General features: G+C 49.1%; 1 long non-coding RNA gene across 2 annotated transcripts in view; it reads left to right on the top strand.

The window, feature by feature from the left end:
• LOC134947873 (uncharacterized) overlaps positions 1-6,337 on the top strand; it is a 32,968-nt gene extending 26,631 nt beyond the window's left edge. The window contains exons 1-3 of one of the 2 annotated variants that reach the window (XR_010182828.1): positions 3,697-4,257; positions 4,437-4,536; positions 6,168-6,337. This is a non-coding gene — a long non-coding RNA (uncharacterized LOC134947873). Of the gene's footprint in view, positions 1-3,696; positions 4,258-4,436; positions 4,537-6,167 lie in introns of those variants that run through there. The other variant, XR_010182829.1, reaches the window with a different exon arrangement.
• The last annotated feature ends 11,268 nt before the right edge of the window (positions 6,338-17,605 follow it).

Here is a 17,605-nt window from a genome sequence, read left to right as displayed (position 1 = left end):
AGACACGACCTCACCTATCCCTCCGCTAGGGGCCTTTGTTACTAATCTCGTGGGTGGAGCTGTGCCTACTGTGGTCTCTGCTATGGTGGCTGCTAGAGAGAGCGCTGAAATTGTTGCCGATTCGTCTTCTTGATCACACTCCTGAGGAAAGTTCAAAACAGGGTACAACTTGCACGGGTTAATACTTGTATTGGTTAATTGGTTAACATTATCTTTAACATTTACACAGTTGCTAAGTGTTTGTGTGTTACACCTTAGTGCGTCATTCTCCGCAACCAATTTCTCTCCTGATATGTATGGTGGCGGTGGGGCCGTGGCTATCAGTTTTCTGATTGAGCCAGATCCCGCCGCCTGAGCCAATCCTCTCTGTATGTCACCTTCCTGCTGCCACAACTGCAAATAATCGTAATGTTTGATTCGTCTCTTTGTTGATTTAATGAGACATATCCTTCTCCTTAAATTCGTTAACACTTCTGTGCTGAAGCTACCTACTCTTGGGAATTTCTCCCCGTCATGTACTGTCATTCTCTCCCATTCATCACATAAAGCTTCTGTGTGACTTCCGTATTTCTCACACATTACATACCTTGCCGACCCAATTGGTCGGTTCACTGAATCAACCCGAACCGAGGTTGATCGCCCCCTACCTGAACAAGTGGCCCCCATAGTTCGAAGGTGTTGCTTTATTTAACCAACCCTTACGCAAATCAAATGTCCAAAATAGGCTGACGGTGGCGGTTTACCGAGTACCCCACTCACTCGCCCACGCCGACCAATACGACCTGATCACACCGATATGGTGCTGGCGTACTCGACCTAGGGCCCCTGCGACCTGAACCTCTATTTACTGGAACCTGTGAGGGTGATCCGAAGAACACTTACTCTTTCCAGTAACTATTGGTTGCTGGATAGTTCCTGAGTGAGCAGCGAACTTCCCTTAAAATAAAAATTTTTTACACAAATCACGTTAGAATGTACAAATAGCGTTTATGACCTTCGTACACAAATAGTACCGGTCAGGTTTACTAATGCACACAATTACGTGCGGTACAATCGTTTAGTACACAAGCAACTAATCTTATGTACTGAGCGACCAGTGGAATCGAAAATTTCGGCTGCGAATTCCTTCAGCCAGAGCTTATATGGCCTATATGGGTGTTGCACCAACCCTTTCTTGGTGTTGTGCCTGTGGACTGTATAGCGGACTTCCTTGTCTGCTGTACCTGAACCTGTTGGTCTGCTATGACCTCCTGGTCTGTTACAGTATGACCTCCTGGTCTGCTACACTCTAATGCTCAAATTGTATATTTAACCAGGGATGCCTCCCTAGCCACCATGTACGTCACTTACACGCATGTACCTCACGAGTACTCGACTTTTCTTGTGGTTCAACCTTAAAAATTGTAAAAACAAACACTCACTCACCGCATATACACTTTTGTTTCTATTTCTATTTCTGCGCAGAAATTTCTCTTTAGACCAGATGTGTTATAAATTAGGAGAAGGATCTATTAATTTAAATTTGGAATTTAAAAAAAAAATTTGCGCGATTTACTGCGTGGCGCTACTTATCGCGTTGAGAGGAGAGAAAAAAAAAACTTGTGATTTGAGTTACGTGGGCGTACCCGTACGCTCCGTTGCGTAATATACGCTGCGTGCGTCGGCCCTTGGATTGCGTACGCAAGTCTCAGTCTTTTGTTAGAGACACGTGTACGCAAAGCAAAGATCCACCGTAACACAATTTATACGTTTATCAACTATAGAACTGGCAAACAGGAGAGTGACATACGAAAATACACCAATGAAAAGGAAATGCAGATATATATGTGTGCGTGCGTGTGTACGCAAGACAGAAAAATAAACAGTTTTAAAAAGACACTATTGTTTTGTTCTTACCTCCGGTTCCCGGATTCCTTCAGCACCCTTTACTAAGAGAAGCAGACGCTTATCCAAACAGCACTACGAGGAATATGATCTCCCGCCCTTTGCTGCTGGATAATGTCTGCTGAAATTACCTAGTGCAGATATGTGAAGGACAGGGCGAGCCGCCAATTGATAAAGCTAAATATTTATCGTATATAATACCCTTTATGAGGTCTAAGAACACTGTACGCTATTTACGTATGAAGTACCGTAAGGGTACGCTAGTTGCGTAACAATCGCTTTGCCGTGATCGAGACGCTCAAGCGTCACGTTCACTCACGGCCAAGAGATCACAGGCAGGCACGTTATTGGCTGTTAACTAAAGTAATGATTCGCTATAACGTAGCGAACGCTCGGGACCACGAGGAGATCACCAGCGGAGCTGACGCTCACTATATTAAACCTTTGTATCTAAACCATAAACAGTGTATTGTGCAGTAAAACCTTAGTGTAATATTAGAGAGTAAATGCAACACAGTATAACCTTATTACCTTAAAAGCTGTTTGAGCGTCACCGACGCTCTGAGAATACTTAATACTATAAGAAACACACAGATACCGTGCTCAGGGTCCAACGCCTAAAATATATATTATGAATGCTATACTTGCAAAAGAATTAATACAATACAAGTCATACACTACAATATAACATAGACTAACTAACCAGATAACTACACAGGAAATACAATACAATACAATTTAAGGGAAAATGAGTGAGAAAGAGAAGGAGAGAGAGAGAGAGAGAAATTGAGAGAGATTGGCCCACAATAACAAGAAGATCAATATAGCTGCGGAGAAACACTTACGCACAAAGGGGAAACGATCGCATGCGCCTCGATATCCAGCTCCCGATTATCAGCAATGAGAACCGTTGAAGAGAGTGAACTGGATATGGTCGGCCTGCCTATTTATGCCCCACACACAATACAATTCAATGGTCCCTACAATCTCATTGTTCATTGGACACAGGAATTCGGCTTCGCATTATAACAAAAGGTCATAGGTTGATTCATACAGGTGGGCTGTGACTATTTCCAACTGCTCAGGTGGGAGGGAAACTGGGTTTCCCGCCGCATGGGTAATAAAGTGCAAATAAAGTAAATGTTCATAAACTTCTTATGTCCATAACTATTCGCACGAGCGATTGATCTGCTTCAAACCAACACAGGAATATTTCTAATTAAATATTCTTCCGATGGATACTAAACACCACTGTATTACTCCTGTCTGACCCTTCGTATCAAACAAAGAGGGATTTCTCTGTTCATGAACATTCTATATTAACCAAACTTTCAGAATCTATCAAAGGGACCATGATCTACAAAATACATTATTAGTGAAAATATGTAATGATTGAGTCGCACGCTACGATCGCATAAACTCTACCGTAAATACGCATACCATGCGCCTGCGGGTGCCCGCGACTGTGAGTATGCGCACGTACGGGAGAGCGTACGCATGCGCAGCACGGACCAGTATGAGGTGCAAATATGGCAGTGTGTGTAGAGATATTTTTCTGACTTTGACATTCCCCACAACCTAACCCTCCATCCCCACAACCTAACCCTCCATCCCCACAACCTAACCCTCCATCCCCACAACTTAACCCTCCATCCCCACAACCTAACCCTCCCTCCCCACAACCTAATCCTCCATCCCCACAACCTAACCCTTCCTTCCCCACAACCTAACCCTTCCTTCCCCACAACCTAACCCTCCATCCCCACAACCTAACCCTCCATCCCCACAACCTAATCCTCCATCCCCACAACCTAACCCTCCCTCCCCACAACCTAATCCTCCATCCCCACAACCTAACCCTTCCTTCCCCACAACCTAACCCTTCCTTCCCCACAACCTAACCCTCCATCCCCACAACCTAACCCTCCATCCCCACAACCTAACCCTCCATCCCCACAACCTAATCCTCCATCCCCACAACCTAACCCTCCATCCCCACAACCTAACCCTCCCTCCCCACAACCTAACCCTTCCTTCCCGCAGTCTAACACTAACCTTCCCCCCAGCAGTCGCATCCTAACACTAACCCTCCCTATAGTGCCTAAACATATCCTCACCTCCTGCTGCTAATTCTTGCCCTCCCCGGCATACTAACGATCGGGATGCTGGCAGTCGGGATTCTAGCTTTGGCACTGTGATTGCAGTCAGATCCTGGCGTCGGTCTTCTGACCAGTGTCAGTTTTCCGTCAGCCGGCATCCCGAACGCCGGTATTCTGTCTGGATCCTATATATATATGTCCTACACGGTTACGGTAATAGTATATTCGGGAAGAGTGACCAGGAGTTTTTGGCAATCGTAACCTTAATGTGATGGTGGGATATTACACAATAATAAACTTGCAGTAACAATATATTTTTTTTCATTTCTTTTCCCAGAAATAGATATAACTGGATAGCATACAAATATTAACCGTACAATTTTTTACTTAGACAAAGTAGTTTTCAACAACCATTAATTCCACACTGACCACACTTTATATTTTATTTTGCAGGAACTGTCGATCTGGATAGGTCGTTTCCTTGAAAGGGAGAAGAGTTAACGTACATATAACGCCCAAACAATCAGTATTCCCACAGATGCTATGACAGGCAGTAAGTTAACCAAAAGTTTTATCATTCAACTATCTAGTTATAAATACATCTATTAAGACTATTCACCATTTAATAATGACTGTATTGCGCATTTTTTACTGGCCATACCGTTGGTGCACATGAAGTTCTTGTTGCCTTTTAGAGGTATCTCTGTACTGTACAATTGGTATAATTTTTTAGCGGCTATACTACTCTCTTAAATGTTTCCTTGCTGGATTTCATGTAGATATATATCATTTGTATTCCACAGGTAAGTGTAGGTGCTCTGAATACTGCTAATATACTCCGCCCTATCGAGGCTAGACTTATTTGCCACTCGCTTGCAACAACTTGCGAGTTTAAAGTGGGCAGAATCCACGTCTTATTATGTGCAGCTGATGAGACTCCACTGTGTGCTTTTACAACTGACTACCTGTCCTGCTGGTGTTCTCCTGTCCATAAACTCATCAGTTGCGACGCAAATATACTTTGTAATTACACCCTGTGACTAAACCGTAACTGATGAAGGGGAATCTATCACTGGTTGAAATTCTGTTACTCTACCGGGCTGTTTGATTCCATATTATGCAGTACTTCTTTTGTTTAATTTTAGACTGTGAGTCTTATACATACTTGCCTACCTGACCCTCTCCATGAGGGAGAAAATGCTCTGTTCCTGGACTTTCATGGTAATGTGTGACTGCCATCACCTGCGGTGAGCTAGTTAATTGATAAGAAAGGTGTTTCACCACAGGTGATGGCAATCATACATTACCAGGAAAGTCCAGGAATAGAGCATTTTCTCCCTCATGGAGAGGGTCAGGTAGGCAAGTATGGTCTTATAAAAGCTGATACCTCTCTCAGTAAATCCTTTCAATGGGGGTAATTCCAAGTTGATCGCAGCAGGATTTTTGTTAGCAATTGGGCAAAACCATGTGCACTGCAGGGGAGGCAGATATAACATGTGCAGATAGAGTTAGATTTGGGTGGGTTATTTTATTTCTGTGCAGGGTAAATACTGGCTGCTTTATTTTTACACTGCAAATTAGATTGCAGATTGAACACACCACACCCAAATCTAACTCTCTCTGCACATGTTAAATCTGCCCCCCCTGCAGTGCACATGGTTTTGCCCAACTGCTAAAAAAAATCCTGCTGCGATCAACTTGGAATTACCCCCAATATACGTGCAGCCGATTATAACAGTCTTCACCGAGGTAGTGATATACTTTCCCTTTGCTACGCGGCCACTAGATGGCATTAACTGAGGAGATGTTGCAAGAAATCTCTTTCCCTGTGTGGCTACTGTGTAACCTGAGCTGAGGGGATGCTGAGCCAATTCCCTTCAATGTGCGGCCACTGTATAACATTTACCGAGGAGATGCGTAGATAAATCCCCTTCTCTGAAAAGCCTTTCTCTGCTTGAGTCTAACAGGAATCACCTGAGCTGAGGGGAGGCTGAGTCAATTTCCATTCAATGTGCGGCCACTGTATAACATTAACAGAGGGGATGCGTAGATAAATTCCCTTCTCTGAAAAGCCTTTCTCTACTTGAGTATAACAGGAATCACCCCCTGACCTAATTGGGAGTGTCCGTGGCCCGCCCAGTACTATTGTCACTCACTGCTTGATGTACGCTCTCATTCACCCAGGTTCAAGGGATATTCTCTGTCACCTCCCGGAAGGCGGGACTCCGTCAACTCTCTCCTCACACTGACCTGACGAGCGCCGTCCTCCGTTCCCGCAGCCGCGGCTCGCTCTCCTCCGGCATGGACGCCCACCACTCGGGTCTCAGTGTGCCACTGGGTCCCTCGGGCTGTACAATCAGGTTGGTGCTCCCGTCGATGTGGGTAACGCTGGCCATGGGTGGTCATTCCGAGTTGTTCGCTCGGTAATTTTTTTCGCATTGCAGCGATTTTCCGCTTAGTGCGCATGCGCAATTTGCTATGCAGTTAGGAATTTTACTCACGGCTTTTTCATCGTTCTGGTGATCGTAGTGTGATTGACAGGAAGTGGGTGTTACTGGGCGGAAACTGGCCGTTTTATGGGTGTGTGCGGAAAAACGCTACCGTTTCTGGGAAAAACGCGGGAGTGGCTGGAGAAACGGAGGAGTGTCTGGGCGAACGCTGGGTGTGTTTGTGACGTCAAACCCGGAACGACAAGCACTGAACTGATCGCAGATGCCGAGTAAGTCTGGAGCTACTCAGAAACTGCTAAGAGAGGTGTATTCGCAATATTGCGAATACGTCGTTCACAATTTTAAGCTGCTAAGATTCACTCCCAGTAGGCAGCGGCTTAGCGTGAGTAAATCTGCTAAAAGCAGCTTGCGAGTGAACAACTCGGAATGAGGGCCATGGCTCTTTTCCGCTCCCTGTGTCACTCAGCCGTTGCCACGTAGCTCCGCCTCTCCCTGTCTCTTCCCTCAGACTCTGCCTCGGTCCTCCGCACTTCCCCGTTTTATTAACTCCGCTCGGGTTCCCGGATCTGTCCCGCTACTAGCTCAATACACGCGCCACTCTACCGTCCTCCAGCAGCGCTCCCCCCCAGTTCTGCTAGTGGTTAAGTCCGGGGTGCATGAGGTCCTATAATCTCTGTACTAACAACGGTTTCGCCTATCCCATTTATCCTCTGTGAGGGTCCACAGTTCTATCTCTTTTCTCTCTACATCTTATAAATGTCCTTGCCCTCTGTGAGGGTAGAAGGACTTTTACTAACTATTCCCCTATGGGGCATTCTTATTATAGGCATGTATAACACCCACACAATATCATAACATGTAACTTTAACAGGTTCCCCATGGATGACAGGGTACTACATATATATATATATATATATATATATCTCCTATATATTAGCCCAAGTCTGTGATTCTGTGCCTGGCCGTAACGCTGGGAGGAGTCACAGGCACAGATCTACCAGGAGAAGTCCCCTCCCTCTATCCGCCCAGTCCCCTCCCAGTCTCCGCCCAGTTCCCTGTCTCCCTCCTCCCCGTACACTCCCTGGTGACAGAGCAGCCGCTGACTGTGAGTGGAACTCACACTACCCGCCTCACAGTCTTGCGGCTGCTGCAGAGTTCAGGGGACAATGCTGAGCACTGGCAGCTGCTCTCGCTCCCCCTTCCACCCGCGGCAACCAACCGCATCCACCCGCGGCACTCCCGCCCTCTCCCCCACCCGTAGCACCAACACCCGCGGCATGCACCCGCGGCACTCCCGCCCCCTCCCCCACCAGTAGCACCGACACCCGCAGCCCCCCACCCCCCCACCCGCGGCACCCAACGCATCCCCCCACATCCACTCCCACCCGCAGCACTCCCGCCCCCACCCGTGGCTCCCACACCTGCAGCAAACTCCGCCCCTCCCCCACCCGCGGCACCCCCGCCGCTCCACCACCCCCATACCCACCTCTCCCCCGCTACACCCCTGCACCCTCCACCCCACCTGTCCCCCCACCTATTGCATCACGCCCCCACCCCCCAGCACCCCCCCCCCCTCCCCCACCCACAGCACTCCCACACCAGCTTCTCCCACAGCTCTCCCACCCCTCTCACACCACCCCTGCTCCCAACCCATGGCACCCCCGCCCCTCCCCTACGCACATCACCCCTGCTCCCGCACCCCCACTCCTCCACTACCTGCAGCACCCTACCCGCCTCCGCAACCATGGCACCCTCACACCCACCCAACTGCACCACCCCGGCAAACGGCCCCCACCCGTGGCACCCCCACCCCCATAACCACCTCTCCCCCCGCTACACCCCTGCACCCTCCACCCCACCCGCACCACCACCGCATCTGCCCCTCCTGCACCCGCCCCTCCCCCATCCGCAACACCCCTGCTTCCACCCCCCCAACCCTCGGAAACCCCCGCAGCCGCCTCCCACCCCCCAACCGCAGCACCACTGCACCCGCCCCTGCACCCATGCACCTGTACCCCCACCCATGGCACCACACCCCCAGCACCCCCCCTCCTCCACCCACTGCACTCCCACACCAGCTTCTCCCACAGCCCTCCCACACCCACATCACTGCTGCTCCCAACCCCCCACCCGCCCCTCCCCTACGCACAGCACCCCTGCTCCAGCACCCCCACCCCTCCCCTACCTGCAGCACCACCCGCACCCGCAACCATGGCACCCTCACACCCACCTCCCACCCAACCGCACCACCCCAGCAAATGGCCCCCTTCCCCACCCACAGCACCCCTGCACCCGCCCCTCCCCCCAACACCCACGCACCTGCCCCCCCACCACTCGCAAAACCACCACAGCTGGCCCTCCCCAACTGCGTTAACCCCACACCAGCCCCTCACCCACCCACAGCGCCCTCTGATCCCCTCCCCCGCCCCTCCCCTGCCTACGGCACTTAAGGACCACCACCACAACCCCACAGCCGCCAATCCCCCACCCACAGCACCTCCGGCCCCTCCCCCACCTCCATAATCTATAGACACCTTCCCCCATTCGCAGACCTACGACACCTTCCCCTCCACCACCCCCCACACCTCTGGACCACCACCCACAGCACCTCAGGACCCCCTCCCCCATCCACGGCTCCCCTGCAGCCACCCGCAGCATCTACATACCCCATCCCGCACCCACACCTCCCCCACCCGCAGCACTTCTACAACCCATCACCCAACCCCCCCAACCCTGCAACCCCACCTCCCCCTACATCACCCCTCCCCCACGCACAGCACCTCCAGACCCCTCCTTCATCCACAGCCTCCGGCACCTGCCCCTCCACCACCAGCAGCATCTACAGACCCCATCCACATCCCCTCATGCCCCCCCACCCCTGACACCCCACCCACAGCATCACCACACCCACCTCTTCCCCACCGCCGCACCCCCGCCCCTGCCCCTCCCCCACCCGCCGCAGCTGCACCCCCACCCTACCCCAACCTCGTGACCCCCACCCACCGCTGCAGCACACCCGGCCCGCCACAACCGCCGTAACCCCCCACCCACCCCTCACTCATCCACAGCACCCACGGACCCCCTCCCCCATCCGTACCATCCCTGCACCCGCCCCTCCCCTGGCTACAGCACATCCACATCACCTACCTCATCCAGATCACCTACCCCACCCACAACACCCCCGCACCCGCCACTCCCACAACCACAGCACCTACCCACCTACATTATCTAGACACCCTCCCCATCTGCGGACCTCCCACACCTGCCCCTCCCCCACCCGCAACACCTCTGGACCACCACCCCAACCACCTCAGGACTCCCTCCCCCATCCACAGCTTCCCCGCATCCACCCCTCTCCCATCCACAACATCTACATCCCCCATCCATGCCATCCCACACCACCCCCACCCACAGCACTTCTGAAATCCATCACCTAAGCTCACCCCCCTGCACCTCCAAACGCACACCCCTACATTGCCCCTCCCACACACACATCCCCTCCATACCCCCTCCTTCATCCACAGTCCCCCGCACCCACCCCTCCCCCACCAACAGCATCTACACTCCCCATCCGCGCCCCCTCTACACCTACCCCTCCCCCACCCACAGCACCTCTGCACCCTTTCCGCCATCCGTGCCCCTGCACCCACCCCTCCGCCACCCACACGTAGCACCTCGGACACCATCCGCAGCCGCTACAAGTGATTCCCTGAATCGGGCTGATCAGCCGCACGGATAGGCACCTCACTGAACCCACCCCCTTTCCAAACCCCCCAAACTTTTGTGAGTATAGTTGCTACCAATGGACATTGGATTAATTGGAAACATATACTGTGGCCATTATGTGTATAAGCGACACTGCTACCTGTGGCCATTGTGTATAAGTGGCGCTGCTACCTGTGGGCACTGTGTGTATAAGCGGTTCTGCTAGCTGTAGCCATTGTGTGTAGAACCAACTCTGCTACCTGTGGCCACTGTGTCTATACGCGGCTCTGCTACCTGTGGGTATTGTGTGTAAGCGCCTCTGCTACGTGTGCCCATTGTGTGTTTAGGCGCCTCTGCTACCTGTGGCCACTGTGTGTATAAGCGCCTCTGCTACCTGTGGGTATTGTGTGTGTATAAGCGGCTCTGCTACCTGTGGGCACTGTGTGTATAAGCAGCTCTGCTACCTGTGGGTATTGTGTGTATACTCGGCTCTGCTACCTGTGGGTATTGTGTGTATACGTGGCTCTGCTACCTGTGCCCATTGTGTGTATAAGCACCTCTGCTACCTGTGGGCACTGTGTGTATAAGCGCCTCTGCTACCTGTAGGTATTGTGTGTATAAGCGTCTCTGCTACCTGTGGGAACTGTGTGTACAAGCACCTCTGCTACCTGTAGGTATTGTGTGTATAAGCGCCTCTGCTACCTGTGGCCACTGTGTGTACAAGCACCTCTGCTACCTGTAGGTATTGTGTGTATAAGCGCCTCTGCTACCTGTGGCCACTGTGTGTATAAGCGACTCTGCTACCTGTGGGTATTGTGTGTGTGTATAAGCGTCTCTGCTACCTGTGGCCACTGTGTGTATAAGCGCCTCTGTTACCTGTTGGGTATTGTGTGTATAAGCGGTTCTGCTACCTGGGGGTATTGTGTGTACAAGCGGCTCTGCTACCTGTGGCCATTGTGTGTATAAGCGGCTCTGCTACCTGTGGCCACAGCACTTTGGTGTCTTATCTACAGTGCATTGCTGTTAGTCATCTGGTACTTCATGATGCAGACACTAGCAGTATATACTACACTATGTTATTCATTGTGCCCTGCTGCCACTCTGCATGCCCTCACAAAGGGCTACGCCCCCTTGACAATCGCACGCCTTCCCCCCTTACAATATTTACCCACTGCCATAAAAAATATTTCAGGTAATACTCCATATAGTAACAATTATAGCACAGCTGAAGCCCATGCAGGGGTTAACCGGTCATAGCTTCTTGCAACTGTATTTTCTCTCTAACACCTTCCCTCTCTTTATCCTCTCCCTACCACCCTGCCTCTCCCTATCCTTTACCGTGCGCACAGCGTTTCTCTACATTCCCTCTCCCCCCTCCCCCCCCACGCCTCTCTATCGTTTCTCAACCGGGCACCATTTCTGTATGCCCTCTATACTGCCCTGTGTTTCTGATTCTGTTATCTACCGGCCTGCGTATGTTCAAAGGCGTGCAGGGGTTAACGGGGCGTAGCCCCAACCGACGGTGTGAAGAGCGCCCGTAGGGCGCGATGAATCACCTAGTATATATATATTAGTGATGTGCACCGGAAATTTTTCGGGTTTTGTGTTTTGGTTTTGGATTCGGTTCCGCGGCCGTGTTTTGGATTCGGACGCGTTTTGGCAAAACCTCCCTGAAATTTTTTTGTTGGATTTGGGTGTGTTTTGGATTCGGGTGTTTTTTTTACAAAAGAATCCCTCAAAAACTGCTTAAATCATAGAATTTGGGGGTCATTTTGATCCCATAGTATTATTAACCTCAATAACCATAATTTCCACTCATTTTCAGTCTATTCTGAACACCTCACACCTCACAATATTATTTTTAGTCCGAAAAATTTGCACCGAGGTCGCTAGATGGCTAAGCTAAGCGACACAAGTGGCTGACACAAACACCTGGCCCATCTAGGAGTGGCACTGCAGTGTCAGACAGGATGGCACTTCCAAAAATAGTCCCCAAACAGCACATGATGCAAAGAAAAATGAAAGAAAAAAGAGGTGCAGGCATCGCAACCGACACAATTGGACTCTCCTTGGGGATTTGTGATTTAGAAGATTGCACAGTTCTTTGCTGTGCTTTTGCCATCTTAACTCTTTTAAGTTTTCTAGCAGGAGGATGAGTGCTTCCATCCTCAGGTGAAGCTGAACCACTAGCCTTGAATATAGGCCAGGCCCTCAGCCGTTCCTTGCCACTCCGTGTCGTAAATGGCACATTGGCAAGTTTATGCTTCTCCTCAGACGCTTTTGATTTAGATTTTTGGGTCATTTTACTGAGCTTTTTTTGGGGGGGGATTTTACATGCTCTCTACTATGACATTGGGCATCGGCCTTGGCAGACGACGTTGATGGCATTTCATCGTCTCGGCCATGACTAGTGGCAGCAGCTTCAGCACGAGGTGGAAGTGGATCTTGATCTTTCCCTATTTTACCCTCCACATTTTTGTTCTCCATTTTTTAATGTGTGGAATTATATGCCAGTAATATATCAATAGCAATGACCTACTACTATATATACTGCGCACAACTGAAATGCAACACAGGTATGGATGGATAGTATACTTGACGACACAGAGGTAGGTAGAGCAGTGGCCTACTGTACCGTACTGCTATATATTATATACTGGTGGTCAGCAAACTGTGCAAAACTGAAATGCACCATAGGTATGGATGGATAGTATACTTGACGACACAGAGGTAGGTAGAGCAGTGGCCTACTGTACCGTACTGCTATATATTATATACTGGTGGTCAGCAAACTGTGCAAAACTGAAATGCACCACAGGTATGGATGGATAGTATACTTGACGACACAGTGGTAGGTAGAGCAGTGGCCTACTGTACTGTACTGCTATATAGTATATACTGGTGGTCAGCAAACTGTGCAAAACTGAAATGCACCACAGGTATGGATGGATAGTATACTTGACGACACAGAGGTAGGTAGAGCAGTGGCCTATTGTACCGTACTGCTATATATTATATACTGGTGGTCAGCAAACTGGGCAAAACTGAAATGCACCACAGGTATGGATGGATAGTATACTTGATGACACAGAGGTAGGTAGAGCAGTGGCCTACTGTACCGTACTGCTATATAGTATATACTGGTGGTCAGCAAACTTTGCAAAACTGAAATGCACCACAGGTATGGATGGATAGTATACTTGACGACACAGAGGTAGGTAGAGCAGTGGTCTACTGTACCGTACTGCTATATATTATATACTGGTGGTCAGCAAACTGTGCAAAACTGAAATGCACCACAGGTATGGATGGATAGTATACTTGACGACACAGAGGTAGGTAGAGCAGTGGCCTACTGTACCTTACTGCTATATATTATATACTGGTAGTCAGCAAACTGTGCAAAACTGAAATGCACCACAGGTATGGATGGATAGTATACTTGATGACACAGAGGTAGGTAGAGCAGTGGCCTACTGTACCGTACTGCTATATATTATATACTGGTGGTCAGCAAACTGTGCAAAACTGAAATGCACCACAGGTATGGATGGATAGTATACTTGACGACACAGTGGTAGGTAGAGCAGTGGCCTACTGTACCGTACTGCTATATAGTATATACTGGTGGTCAGCAAACTGTGCAAAACTGAAATGCACCACAGGTATGGATGGATAGTATACTTGACGACACAGAGGTAGGCAGAGCAGTGGCCTATTGTACCGTACTGCTATATATTATATACTGGTGGTCAGCAAACTGTGCTAAACTGAAATGCACCACAGGTATGGATGGATACTATAGTATACTTGATGACACAGAGGTAGGTAGAGCAGTGGCCTACTGTACCGTACTGCTATATAGTATATACTGGTGGTCAGCAAACTGTGCAAAACTGAAATGCACCACAGGTATGGATGGATAGTATACTTGACGACACAGAGGTAGGTAGAGCAGTGGCCTACTGTACCGTACTGCTATATAGTATATACTGGTGGTCAGCAAACTGTGCAAAACTGAAATGCACCACAGGTATGGATGGATAGTATACTTGACGACACAGAGGTAGGTAGAGCAGTGGCCTACTGTACCTTACTGCTATATATTATATACTGGTAGTCAGCAAACTGTGCAAAACTGAAATGCACCACAGGTATGGATGGATAGTATACTTGACGACACAGAGGTAGGTAGAGCAGTGGCCTACTGTACCGTACTGCTATATAGTATATACTGGTGGTCAGCAAACTGTGCAAAACTGAAATGCACCACAGGTATGGATGGATAGTATACTTGACGACACAGAGGTAGGTAGAGCAGTGGCCTACTGTACCGTACTGCTATATAGTATATACTGGTGGTCAGCAGCTGGGCAAAACTGAAATGCACCACAGGTATGGATGGATAGTATACTTGACGACACAGAGGTAGGTAGAGCAGTGGACTACTGTACCGTACTGCTATATATATAGTTATACTGGTGGTCAGCAAAATTCTACACTGTCCTCCTACTATATAGTATATACTACAATGCAGCACAGATATGGAGCGTTTTTCAGGCAGAGAACGTATAATACTGGTGGTCACTGGTCAATGGTCAGCAAAACTCTGCACTGTCCTCCTACTACATAATACTGCTGGTCCCCAGTCCCCACAATAAAGCAATTAGCACACTGAGCACAGTCAGATATGGAGCGTTTTTCAGGCAGAGAACGTAGATATTTGCACTTGCAGCACACTGAGCACAGATATTTGCAGCACACTGAGCACATATATTTGCAGCATAATTTGCAGCCCACTGAACATAGAAACTGAGAGGACGCCAGCCACGTCCTCTCACGATTATCTCCAATGCACGAGTGAAAAATGGCGGCGACGCGCGGCTCCTTATATAGAATACGAATCTCGCGAGAATCCGACCACGGGATGATGACGTTCGGGCGCGATTGGGTTAACCGAGCAAGGCGGGAGGATCCGAGTCTGCCTCAGACCCGTGTAAAATGGGTGAAGTTCGGGGGAGTTCGGATCCCGAGGATCCGAACCCGCTCATCGCTAATTGTTTTATAATTAAATTTAAAAAAGCTTATAGTTTAGACAGACGCTGGAGATTACCGCCCCCAGAGGAATAACTATAGTTGCTAATGGGACCTGACCCTCTCCTCCTAGGCTAGATCTATTGCAATTAATATATATTAGTGATGTGCACCGGAAATTTTTCGGGTTTTGTGTTTTGGTTTTGGATTCGGTTCCGCGGCCGTGTTTTGGATTCGGATGCGTTTTGGCAAAACCTCCCTGAATTTTTTTTGTCGGATTTGGGTGTGTTTTGGATTCGGGTGTTTTTTTTTCAAAAAACAGCTTAAATCATAGAATTCGGGGGTCATTTTGATCCCATAGTATTATTAACCTCAATAACCATAATTTCCACTAATTTTCAGTCTATTCTGAACACCTCACACCTCACAATATTATTTTTAGTCCTAAAATTTGCACCGAGGTCGCTGGATGGCTAAGCTAAGCGACACAAGTGGCCGACACAAACACCTGGCCCATCTAGGAGTGGCACTGCAGTGTCAGACAGGATGGCAGATTTAAAAAATAGTCCCCAAACAGCACATGATGCAAAGAAAAAAAGAGGTGTGTGACTAAGCTAAGCGACCCAAGTGGCCAACACAAACACCTGGCCCATCTAGGAGTGGCACTGCAGTTTTCTAGCGAGAGGATGAGTGCTTCCATCCTCATGTGAATCTGAACCACTAGACATGAACATTCTGGGAACACATTGTTTTTTCCATGAACATAGGCCAGGGCCACAGCCGTTCCTTGCCACTCCGTGTCGTAAATGGCATATTGGCAAGTTTACGCTTCTCATCAGACGCTTTCAATTTTGATTTTTGGGTCATTTTACTGAACTTTTTTGGGGGGGATTTTACATGCTCTCTACTATGACATTGGGCATCGGCCTTGGCAGACGACGTTGATGGCATTTCATCGTCTCGGCCATGACTAGTGGCAGCAGCTTCAGCACGAGGTGGAAGTGGATCTTGATCTTTCCCTTTAACCTCCACATTTTTGTTCTCCATTTTTTAATGTGTGGAATTATATGCCAGTATCAATAGCAATGGCCTACTACTATATATACTGCGCACAACTGAAATGCACCACAGGTATGGATGGATAGTATACTTGACAACACAGAGGTAGGTAGAGCAGTGGCCTTGCGTACCGTACTGCTATATATACAGGTGGTCACTGTCAGCAAACTGCAAAACTAAAATGCACCACAGGTATAGAATCTAGATGGATAGTATACTTGACGACACAGAGGTAGGTAGAGAAGTGGCCTTCCGTACCGTACTGCTATATATACTGGTGGTCACTGTCAGCAAACTGCAAAACTAAAATGCACCACAGGTATAGAATCTAGATGGATAGTATACTTGATGACACAGAGGTAGGTAGAGCAGTGGCCTTCCGTACCGTACTGCTATATATACTGGTGGTCACTGTCAGCAAACTGCAAAACTAAAATGCACCACAGGTATAGAATCTAGATGGATAGTATACTTGATGACACAGAGGTAGGTAGAGCAGTGGCCTTCCGTACCGTACTGCTATATATACTGGTGGTCACTGTCAGCAAACTGCAAAACTAAAATGCACCACAGGTATAGAATCTAGATGGATAGTATACTTGACGACACAGAGGTAGGTAGAGCAGTGGCCTTCCGTACCGTACTGCTATATATACTGGTGGTCACTGTCAGCAAAACTCTGCACTGTACTCCTCCTATATAATACTGCTGGTCCCCAGTCTGTTATGATTCCTGTACTCCAGACCGGAGGAGATCTTATGGCAGAGGTCTGAGTACAGGGAAAATAAGCTGGTTGTGGGAGCAGGAGAGCCTAGTAACCCCTGGCACCCTAACTCCGTTGTCTCGCCCGTGTTATCAGAAATCCCCTGCGAGACTATGGTTGCTTGAGCCCATGGCAGCCGCGTTCGAAGGGCGGATTATGTCTGCCCAACCCCGATGCCCCCGCAGGTCTTAAAGGGAGACAAGGGGAAGTCCGAGACAGGGTGATAACAAGGGGCCCTCTGACTAAGCAACCAGGCCAGGGGTTACAAGCTAACTAACTTAAACCAAAGGTATGTGCGGACTAGCCGCCAGGGAAAAGGACAACCAAAGATCCCCTGATCCGTTACTCCTATCCAGCACCGCTGGATACCAGAGTGGATCTGTGGGAGCGGAATCCTCCGCAAAAGCTCCAGAACACAAGTAAACTAAATAATAAACAGTAAGCGGACAAGCCGCAACACACGGCTGAGCCGCGACTCACGAACACCACAAGATGTTAAAGGTGCTCGGTCAGACTCCAGGAACAGATGACAAACTTCCGAGTACAGGATCTCTGAGGACAGGAACAACCGGATTGAGCAGGACTGGAAACTCTCTGTAGCAGACACAGGC

Source organism: Pseudophryne corroboree, chromosome 8 (genome assembly GCF_028390025.1).
Source record: "Pseudophryne corroboree isolate aPseCor3 chromosome 8, aPseCor3.hap2, whole genome shotgun sequence".
NCBI classification, from domain to species: domain Eukaryota; kingdom Metazoa; phylum Chordata; class Amphibia; order Anura; family Myobatrachidae; genus Pseudophryne; species Pseudophryne corroboree.
This window is presented reverse-complemented; position numbering and strand designations above follow the sequence as displayed.